This window comes from Sitophilus oryzae, unplaced genomic scaffold (assembly GCF_002938485.1).
Source record: "Sitophilus oryzae breed Bouriz unplaced genomic scaffold, Soryzae_2.0 scaffold_465_pilon_pilon, whole genome shotgun sequence".
NCBI classification, from domain to species: Eukaryota; Metazoa; Arthropoda; class Insecta; order Coleoptera; family Curculionidae; genus Sitophilus; species Sitophilus oryzae.
The window spans coordinates 3,962,429-3,974,599 of NW_022147046.1; positions in this window are offsets into that span (position 1 = coordinate 3,962,429).

The window sequence follows — 12,171 nt, forward strand, 5'->3', positions numbered from 1 at the left end:
ACTTCAACACATTTTATGTCGACGCTTCTAGGACTAACATTAACAAAAACTCTCCAGTTAATAGAATGTAACTAGCCTACAATCAACGCCAGAGCAGTTTGAATATATTTTCAGAGTCCAGCTTTCAGCTTTAATTACTAGTATCGGCTTTTTTTATCAATTTTTTTTTGGGTCAATTTTGTTGATCTGATCTTTGTTTTTTACTTTGTATATATTTTGTTTTGTACCTTTTATTATAATCAATTTGTTTTATGATCTATAAATTGCTTAATTTTAATTTGTAATCGACACAGTACGACCCATTCTGTAGTTGACACTTGTTGTTGAATGGAGTACATTAAATAAATAAATAAATAAATAGAGTACGTGTCCCTCTTTCCCTATTGCCTCCTTGCATTTGGGGTCAATTCCTATTGTGAGGACCTGACCATGCCACTCCTCCCGCGAGTTGATGAACCGCCAACTCGATGTCCTTACATTGAAGTTCTGACCCTGGATAAGGCTCAGGAGGTAGGTGGTGTCTTTCCCCTTGCTCCTCGGCAAAAAGACCGTGATGGCCACTCCTTTAGGGTCTGAATAGGTGCTTGAAGAGAGACTAGATAAAATAAACTGACTTGGTTTTACATGAGATCTCACAACCTTTTATAGTGGAAGAATTGTGTTGGGAGACTTGGAATTTTTTTACATTCTATGTTTTTGATTGGATATTCTTGTCTGTAAGTATTTTGTTAAAGAGAATCTGTAATTCAGCTAGTAATATGTATCATGATACATTAGTTTTTTGTATCTATTAAAACAACAGCCTAAATAAATTAAAGATATTCATGATATACAGGGCGGCGCCTCTCATACGCCGTGGAAGCTCCAAGGAGAAAGGAAAGTTACACATCAAAGTTGTATTTTTTCTAATGGAACACTCTATATATTAATTGATTTTCGGATTCTAGGAAAAAAATAAAGGTGAGTTTTATTAAAGAAGCATATGCCTAAAATCTAAGGATTTTGACATATTTCACATCTTGTGAAAATGAAGAGTAAATTTTAAATTTCGATAATAGCTACCTAAACTTTAGTTGACCTTGTATAGCCTGATATTTAATTACAGTAACCATTGTATGTTAAACCAAATTGAAATTTGACCGGAAAAGTTATACAGGGTGAGACAAAATTAATATGGAACATTAGTCACTTTTAACAGCAAGGTACTGCTTTACATTAAATGGAACACTCCAATTCCAAGGGAATTTATGTATCTTCAAAATATTATTAAGGTTGCCTACCCCTCAGACAAAGATTTTCCTAGATGTTTTCATTTTTATGATTTTGCGTTAGTAGATCTTTATTATTTAAAAAAAAATCTAGGGTGGCTGTGTAATATATCTTAATTAATTTAACAAAAATTAAAGATTGTAAAGTAAAATACTCAACGGTAATAAAAAGATACACGTTTAAAACATACTTTAATTATTACAGAATTAAAACTAGATATATACCTATAATTATGTGACAAAAATTAGCTGGATGAAATCAAATGCTCAAAATGCTTCCTTTTCTGTTAACTGCATAAAATGATTGTCTCTTCATATAGGCATATGCGGAGATACCTCGAAAAGCAGCTACAAATAAATGCACACTGCATTTCCTAACTAATGCACACTGCATTCACTAACAAATAAAATACCCCAAACAGAAACTCGAAGGAATCCAAGAAAAACAGACTGGGACATGTATAACACCAATCTCGTAGACAACCTAAACCGTATAGATGCAAGTAGGGCCAGAAACCATCTGCATCTAGGGAAGTCAGCGGTGCAATATTGGATGCATATGAATCTAGTTGCCCCGCAAGTAAAGGCAAACAAAAAAGTAACAACAAGCCCTGGTGGAACAAGAAGTTGGCCAAACTTAGATCGGAGGTCCGACGACTCTTTAATAGAGCTAAATCCAGTGGCGAATGGCAGCTCTACAACGAGAAATTAACTGAGTATAAGAAGGAGATAAGAAGGGCAAAGCGGTCTGACTTTAGATCCTTTTGCGAAAACATCACTTCTACTCCTGATGCAGCTAGATTACACAAAGCTATGGCCAAGAGTGGATCTATCCCCATCATGGCACTTAAGAAATCTGACGGAAGCTACACGGAGGGAGAGGAAGAAAGGGCAAATCTCCTACTTTATACACACTTTCCAGGTAGCATACATATTGATACTTATGTAGCTCCCACTGAACCTCACAATCCTTGCAGGGAAGATTGGGAAGTGGCCAAGCTAGTAATAACAGAACAAAAGCTGAAATGGGCGATCGACACCTTTCAGCCCTATAAAGCAGCAGGAGTGGATGGGATCTTTCCTGCCCTTCTAAAGGAGGGTCAGCAAATAGCTACTCACCATCTACTAAGCATTACAAGAAGCAGTCTAGCGATGGGATATATACCAACCACATGGAGAAGAGCAAAAGTAATCTTCATACCCAAAATAGGCAAAACTGACTGGACAAATCCCAAGTCATTTAGGCCTATTTGTCTCACATCGTTCATACTAAAAACGCTGGAGAAAGTAGTTGACAACCATATTGGAGAAAATCATCTAAAGGTTAAACCACTGCATGATAGTCAGCATGCATATAGAACGGGCAGATCCACAGAAACTGCTCTGTACCAATTAACGGAGCTAATACAGACAAGTCTGGATAGCAAAGAAACAGCAATTTGTGCCTTCTTGGATATTGCGGGGGCGTTTGACAATATACCACATAAGGTGGTCAGGCGATCTCTAGAAACAAGAGGGGTGAACAGAACTATTATTCGCTGGTTTTGGGAAATGCTGTCAACACGAACAGCAGAGGCTCAGATGGGCACCAAAACTGTAGCTGTTAAAACAACGCAAGGAACTCCACAAGGTGGAGTAACCTCCCCTTTGCTGTGGAGCTTGGTGGTGGATGAACTACTAGATGAATTAACTCTAGCGGGAATACACTGCATTGGGTATGCAGATGACATAGTCATGATCGCTCGGGGGAAACATGAAGGCACCTTGTGTGATATTATCCAAAGAGGACTCCGTATCACTGAGAGATGGTGTAGGACTGTCGGGCTGAGTATCAACTCAGACAAAACCGCGATAGTGCCATTCACCAGAAGGCGAAGTCTGAAAAACTTGAAAAGAATCCAACTAGATGGAAAGGAAATACTGCCAACACAGGAAGTTAAATACCTGGGAATAACCCTGGACAGTAAACTCCTGTGGAACAGGCATATTAAGAACACTACCAGCAAAGCCATAAAGGCTCTCATGATATGCAGAAGACTGGCCGGAAATAGATGGGGCTGCTCCCCTAACATTTTGCGCTGGATGTATACCATGATAGTAAGACCCATGATTACTTATGGAGCAGTTGCCTGGTACACAAAACTAGAGCAACGGACGGCAAGGCTAAACCTATGCAAAGTCCAGAGACTAGCATGTGTTTGCATCACAGGAGCCATGAGAACCTGTCCAACAGCAGCAATGGAGGTCATTCTAGATCTAACACCACTGCACATTGTCATTGGTAGATATGCCAATGCGACAATGATTAGAATGGTCACTAACGGAATTAGTACTGGGAGAATTGTCAGATCAGGGGCTTGGAACACCCTCAAAAGGGAAATACCACTTCTGCAACTCCCAGTGGACGATATGCCAAGAACGTACAACTTTGACAAACATGTCAATGTAGTATTGAGCAATAAGAAGGATTGGAAGAGCGAAACGCTTGCCCAGCAGTTAAAAGACCATACCATAACTTGGTATACTGATGCTTCCAAAACCAATACGGGAACAGGGATCGGAGTGTTGGGCACTTACCCTTATCAATGGGCACTTACCCTAGTATCCTACAGGCAGAAATCTACGCTATCGAGAGATGCGTACAACTTATCTTAGATAGGAACTATCGGAAACAAGAAATAGCCATCTTATCTGATAGTCAAGCAGCGTTAAAGGCGATCAACTCAGTATCAATCAATTCGAAATTGGTCAAAGAATGCATAGAGAAGCTGAATAAATTAGGCAAAGAAAACAAAGTCCTCCTACACTGGGTGCCTGCTCACCAAGGGATAGAAGGCAATGAAAAAGCAAATAATCTAGCTAGGAAAGCAGCGAACACTCCACTAACTGAACCAGAACCGTTCTGCTTTCCAAGTGGTAACCAACTCAAGGCGGAACTCAAGAACTTGGAAGATTCCATCCGCAACCTGGAATGGAAATTTTCCAATGGTCTAAGACACTCGAAGAAGTTTCTGAGGGCTTATGATCAAGAAAAATCACAGATCTTCCTGGGTCTGAGTAAGAACAATCTTCGGATTGTCACGGGGTTTTTAACAGGACACTGTCTCCTCAATGAACACCTCAGTAGATTGAAATTAAGAAGAAACGGCGAATGCAGATTCTGTGGGGAAGATGGTGAAACACCAGTACGCCTCATCACTGAGTGCGCCGAGACGACAACCATTCGTGCCATGAATTTTGGTACGACTGATATTGGAGATGGAGAACTACCCTCTATAAAACCGTCCCAGATACTGGCTTTTGTCAAAGCCCTGGGACTGTATGATGACTTATGATTCAAGAAAGGGGGACACAATGGATCTGTAAGGTCGAAGTGATTAACCCCCCTCCCACTCATTCTAAATTCTAAAATTCTAAATTCTAACTAATAAAATCATATCAGTTGTCTCTGATATAGGATAAGTTTGCATTTTCGGCAAATTTCTCAGATTTTTTTTGTTTTAACTGACACAAAATGATAACTAGTTGTTAAAGTTGGACTAATTAGTCTTTCTATGTTAAAGTAACGTCACACACATCACAGCCACCTAGATTTTATCAAATAATAAAGATCTACTCGGATCAAATCATGTAAATGAAAATATCTAGGAAAATCTTTGTTTGAAGGGTAGGCAAACTTAATAGTATTTTGAAGAGACATAAATTCTCCAACTTGGTGTTCTATTTAAAATAAAAGAGTAACATGCTTTTAAAGGTGACCAATGTTCGAACATTAATTTTGTCTCGCCCTGTATAACATTTTGGATCAAGTTCTAATATGATTTAAAATACAATAGTTAATTTAACTACATATTAGGCTACATACCGGGTAAATTCCAATTTAGGTAGCTTTTATTGTAATTTAAAAATTGTTCTTTATTTCTGGAAAATGTTAAATATGTCAAAAACCTTACATTTTAGTCATATACTTCTCTTATATAACAACCCTTGATTTTTCTCCCAGAATCCGAAAATCAATTAATATAGAGGGTGTTCCATTACAAAAACCACAACTTTGATATGTAACTTTTTTTGGGGACACCCTGTAGAACTCTCCATATTTTTAGAACGTGCTTTGAATTAACCTACATATGCTCACAAAATTTCATTTCAATACAAACTGTCGTTCTCCTTGGAGCCTCAGCGGCGTATGAGAGGCGCCTCCCTGTGTTGTATAAACGTTTGATAAATCCAGGGAAAAAAAAGTAAACGCCTCCATTGGTTTGGAAAAAGAAATTCAAAAACTCTGTTTTCTTTTTACTGTAAAGGAATGCCGTTTAGAATTGTCGTGGGGTCGTTATCAAAATACTAAAACGTTTCTGGAAATAACGAACCTAACATTGGGGAATTATCCAGAGAAAGGGAAAATCTGGCCGCCCTTTTTTCACCATCATCCTCGACGATTTTTCGAACGATAACAGCCTTGAGGCATATAACGGCATAGACGTTCACTTTGTTGGAATTCTGTAACTAAAAGCTATAGAATTTATAGTATCCATTTTATGGTGTAATTTGATTTTAAGTAAAGATTACAGTAAATTGTGTTTAGATTTTCAAAAAAAAAAGTTTGATAAAATTTTCTTGATTTTTTTAATTGTGCTCTATTCATGTTCCAGTAAGCTATAAAATGTTCAGCATCCATTTTAGGTATAACCAGGTCTCTCTCTTCGAAAAATTTATCCAAAATACTCAAGAACTGGTTTCAAACATATTAATAATCGGGTGCTTATTAGGGTGGGTCAAAAAAATCGACTATTTTTTCACTTTATACTCTGAAAAAAAGGTTGGTAGACACCTCAAAAAAATTCTCTCCAAGTATGAGCTCTTAATTTTAATAGCAAGGTCCTCCGCCTTTCAGTTTTCTATTTTTTCGTTATAGTTAGAAAGAAAAATTCATATCTCGGTTTCTACTATTTGGAAAAAATATCTCGTCTCATATGTTTTTAGGAAATTGAATTCTCTACAAAAGGGGTCTCTTAATTTTTTTTTGTAAAACCTCACCGTTCCAAAGTTATTGAAGGTTGAAGTTTGATTATTTTAAGGCAGTTTTCATTTTTCTTATAAATCTTATAAATCGTTAACAAAAAATCTGTAGAAAAAAATTTTGTAGGAAATTCAGTGCTCTACAAAAATGGTTTCTTATGATTAGTGGATTAAATTAACCGTTTTCAGTGTCAAACTTCAATGGACAATAATTTTAACAGTTTTTGATTAATAATTCGGACATTTCCAATCCAAATCTCAGTTGATAATGAAATAAAAAACTTTTTGATAAAAAATTGATTTTTTTTCTTCTAGATCAGTGATTCCCAAAGTGGTCCAGGTGGACCCCCAGGGGTCCACGGGAGACTTGCTGGGGGTCTACGTAGGCGTGAACAAAAAATGGGGGTCCATAAGATGTTAATGGGGGTCCACGAAAATTTATCTGCTTTTGATAGTAAAGAGCAAAAATGTAAGCATAGTTTTTATAAGGGCCTACCTACATTGTTTTAAGTACCTATCTAAGCAGATAATATTTTAATAAGGCAAGCGACTGTTACTTGTCCAAACTTGCGTATTCGATATTACGTACAATTTCGTGTACAGACTTGCAAAGCGCTATCCGCCCGACAATGCTTAATGCTTGTTCAGACATGAACTTGATCACCACTATAAATACTTGATGCCAAAGGCAAACGCATTCATTTGTTTCCGGAATTTCGAAAAAAGGCGGAATTTGGAAAAAAGTTGTGAGAAAATTTATATCTGTGTTTGCTAGTGCCGGAGAAAAGTAAGTAACCTACCTTTTTTTTGTTATAGTACTTAAGTATTTTGTTTACGTGTACTAGTCGGTTGATCACAACGGCCTGTATAGATAGGTAACTTAGTAACTTACAGATATTTTAATTGTCCCTCTTCGATTTGAAGACAAACACAGCACGTTTTATTCAATTGTTTTTTCACGAGAGAAACACTGCTCTCTAAAAGGCCGAATAAGCAATATTGCAGAGCAATTAATTTTGTAATTTTTCTTGCAAATAACTACTAATTTTATAACACAGTAATTTCATAATCATTTTAAATTGGTTTTGAAGTAACTATTTTATCAAAACTATTCCTTTTCGGAAAGAGCGAGCGGTGCGCGGGCGACGGGAAAAGGGCGGGGCTTGGACTTCGATGCCAGTTTGTCACGTTTTAACAATGAAGCCGCAGACAAAAAATACGCAAATACACGGAGCGCGTGAACTCATTGATTTAATAAAATGTTAGTTATCGTTTTTATGGACAATTTTGGGATTTCGACTTTTATTTTTTCCTACACAAATATGATCAGTATTCGATACTGAGTACACCAATTTTTATTTATACTATTAAAAATTAGTGGTAAATTATGTACTTTAAAATTGATACCGTTTTGTGAAAACGTCTGTATTTGTCTCAGCGGTTTATTAGTTGGTCCCTTTACAAGCCGTAATTCTATTTCCGCGTGCTGACAAAGGCTGCGGTGTGATACCTATATTCAGAAAAAAACTTGGTTACTAAAACATTTTTTTTTTTACAGGTAAGGTAACTGACACGAAACATGGCTACAGCAAAGAAAAAATGTCGACAATATAGTATCGATTATTTGAAATATGGTTTTGTTCCATCAGAGGCAGACAAACAATTGCCCATGTGCCTATTATGCAACAAAGTTTTGAGCAATGACTCTATGAAACCATCAAAGCTCGAAGATCATCTAAAAAGGTGTCATACTGATAAAATAGGTAAAGATTTAAAATATTTTCAAACATTGAAAGAAAAATATGGAAAGAGACCCACCATGCACAGTATGTTCGCTTCAACATCTCAAAGTAACGATGATGGCTTGCGGGCATCTTACAATATCTCATTACTTATAGCAAAATCTGGAAAACCGCACACTATCGGAGAACAATTAATTTTACCCGCTGTTGAAGAGGTTTTAAAAACTGTTTTGCACAAATCTCCATTTGACGTACTAAAAAGAATTCCATTAAGTAACAATACTGTACAAAGACGCATTGATGAAATGAGCTCTGATATCGAAAGCTTTTTGTGCAATCATCTGCAAAAAACTCATTTTTCTATACAACTGGACGAGTCAACGTTACCCAGTAATGAAGCATTACTATTGGCATATGTCCGATTTATTGTTGAGGAAGAAATTCACGAAGAATTGCTATTTGCCAGAACTTTGGAGACTGACACTAAAGGCGAATCAATATTTAATGTCCTGAGTAATTTTTTTACGGAAAAATCGATCCCATTTACAAACATTATTTCAGTGGCAACAGACGGAGCTCCTGCAATGGTCGGGCGATATCGTGGGTTTATAAGTCATCTCAAAAGAATTATACCAGGACTTACAGCTATTCATTGCGTAATCCACCGACAACATCTTGTGGCAAAACATTTAAGTGACAGGTTGAACCAATCTCTTCATTTTGTAATAAAAGCTGTCAACAAAATCAGAAGCAATGCATTGAATACGCGTTTATTTGCTCAATTGTGCGACGAAAATGATGAAGACTTCCAACGACTGCTCTTACATACTGAAGTACGCTGGTTGTCGAAAGGTGCATGCTTAACGAGATTTTACTCTGTTTTCGATTCCATATTAGAGTTCTTAGAAAGTAGAGATCCAGATTTAAAAGAAAACTTGATCAAATTCAAAGCAGACATTGCGTATTTGACAGATTTGTTTAAAAAATTTAATGATATTAACTTGCAGTTACAAGGGGACAGCCTGAATTTAATAAAAACAAAGGGGATAATTTCGGCTTTTCTTGGGAAATTGAAATTTATGAAGCAAAACATTAGTCGGCGCGAATTCTCTCAATTTCCAAACTTGTCGCAGGTAGAATGTATTGATGAGGATATCCATACCTACAGTCAACATTTAAGTGCTCTGCATGATGACTTCAAAACCAGGTTTGAAGATATACTGACGATGGATATACCACCATGGATCATAAATCCATTTGATGAAACGGAAGTGGCCAATGTTGTATTACAAGAGGAGCTGCTCGAGCTAAGCACTAATGAGGAGCTGAAGGTGAAATTTAGAAAAGGCTACCCAACATTTTGGCTGCAAGCAGAAATACCCGAAAAATATCCTGGACTGTGGGAAATCGCAAGGAAATTTTTAATAGCTTTTCCCTCGTCATACCTTGTCGAAAGGAGTTTTAGTGCCGTTACAAACCTCTTAACAAAAAAGGAGCAAATTAAACATCACAGAGCGGGGGATTTGCGGTTATTGCTCACAAAAAATAAAGCCAAACATTGATCGTTTGCTGACACTCCATCAGATACATCCTTCCCATTAATTAAAATTATGACCTGAACCTATATTACCTTAATATTTTTCTTGTAATTCTATTCTTTTAATAAATAAAGTGATATAAAATGTACCATTTTTCGTTTTTATTTTACATATCGGAATATAGGGACAGAACTCAGAAGTGACACAATTTTTATTTTTTGGCGACTTTAAGAATGTGGTAGAAATGTAGCAGCAGGGGGTCCACCGAAACCAGTAAAATTTTGAAAGTGGTCCACGAGAAAAATAAGTTTGGGAACTACTGTTCTAGATGATTACTTTTTATATTAAATTTGTCACAAAAACGTTATTTACTCGAAATCTAATGAATCGTTGACTCTAAATTAAGGCGAATTCTGATGACTCGTGTACTTGGCAAGTACGCCAATATTTGCGTAGCTGGCAAGTACTATCCCATATAGCACGTCCAAATGAAATTACGTTTCTACAAGGGAGACACATGAGAAACAACATATGTTAAAGTGAACCTAAGTGTTCATCTAGTTCTAACATATACATATGAGATACACGCATGTTTATATTGATAGAATTGTGTGATACAGTGTTTACTAGTTGTATACCGTATGCACTCAAGATTCTAAAGAGTTTTTTGTAACGTAACAAATAACTATTAAAATGATGAAATCTGACGTCGGTATATGAGACATACAATGTATAAGTCGTATGTATGTGTGATACTTCTTATCATAGTTGTGCCTATAGTACACACCTTGTAAAAATATGACGTATACACATAATATAAATATCTATATAGACACTTTGTAATAGTGTACTGTTGTGTCTACATTCTAGCATGAAATAAAGGTGTGCGCATGCGCGGATAGCCTCAGCGTAGATACACCGACCAAGTGTATCTTATGTGTCCCTCTCCTTTCTCCTTTCTAGGAGTGGTATGTATTAGCAGCCATTATTGTTTTATCATTCGGAAGCTCTATATAAATGTTCTGTTTGTGTGTAGTTTAAGAGAGATTTTAAGGTAAGTACAAGTTTTTAATTACCTTGTTACACCTTCCTAAGAGTATTATTAATATTATAGCAGCAACTCTTCCCTTACTCGATACCCAATTTACCAAATTTTGACTCCAAAGAATGAAAACTCCAAATATTCTCGTATAATGATAAAGAGGTTAGCTGAGTTAGCTCTGCAATATAATTTTTTTTAATTTGGAAATAATGAAAATCTAAATGGACCAGAGAAAGAAAGATTTAAACACTTCAAAGAACTTCTTACACAGATATTCGGTAAGTTATTGATGGATCGATATACAGATATGTTTAATATTCAATAATCAGTTTCATATAAAATTTAAGGGTGAGATTGTTAATCTGGAAATAAAATACAACAAAGTCCAACAGAGTGCTCGATGAATGAGTATGCTAATAAACCAACTGCTTGGAGGGAAAAAAGGAGAAAAAAATGACTCGAAAAAAACGAGGTCCACCAAATTGTGGCGATATACCAGTGTTTACCATTTTAGTATGTTGTTATACTAGGTACTTATATTTTTAATACATTTTGATACAAATTCTGTTCTTTTACAGTGTTTTCTTACTTCTGGTTTCTGCAGTGTAAATAATTATTATTGTTGTGTTATTTGTGCTATTGCGTTCCATGATATAAAGAAATATAAGAATTTTATTTTTAACCACTTAATCCATTTTATGGAAGAAAAATGTTACATTTAATACAAAACAAAAATGGAACAATTTTAAGGCTACTTCTCTTGAACTTACGATCGAGATACTTTTGGAAAATACAAAGTTTTGCATTCCTATAATTTTCGTTCTAAAAAGATATAATTGGTATCATTGAATAAATATTTCTTAAAAAGAACGAAAAGTTAGGCATCAAAACTTGTATTATTTCCTAAATTCGTTCATAAGAAGTAGTTTTATCTAGCACAAGATGTATATACGAAGCAAAATACATAGGTATACACGCGGTAGTCACAACTGCAATGTGTAAACATAGTTTAAACGTAATACACCAGCACTGTGTATCCTACGGCACACTGTGTATCCTTTACTTTGTGTATACGTAAATGCTATACTGTGGCTACATTGTGAGACGGACGTTTAACCTTTGTGCATACGTGTTGAACTACAATGTGTAAACGTTGCATATTTACATCGGGGGAATTGTGTCACCCTGTGTCTACATCTAATAATGTAAACACATCGTAAATGTGATTTGATGTGCTGTATGGGATATTATCTTTGTAAATAACATTTTTTTGCAACAGGCTTTTGCACAAGTAAACCGCTCACAAGTACACGAGTCGTCAGAGTCCGCCTTAGAAAAAATGCAAATTATTATTTTTTTTTTCAATGTTTCAACATGCTTAGGACTAAAAAAATATAAAAAAAGTTTAAAACGTTTCTTTGTTCATAGTAACTCAGATTTATACAGATTGCAGAACTGCGCCACAATAGGCCCTTGCGGCCACAGTGGAGGTTTCTACCAGAAACCCACTCTTAGGGCACAAGCATAGTGAGGCATCTCGATGCGATGCTCGCCAAGAT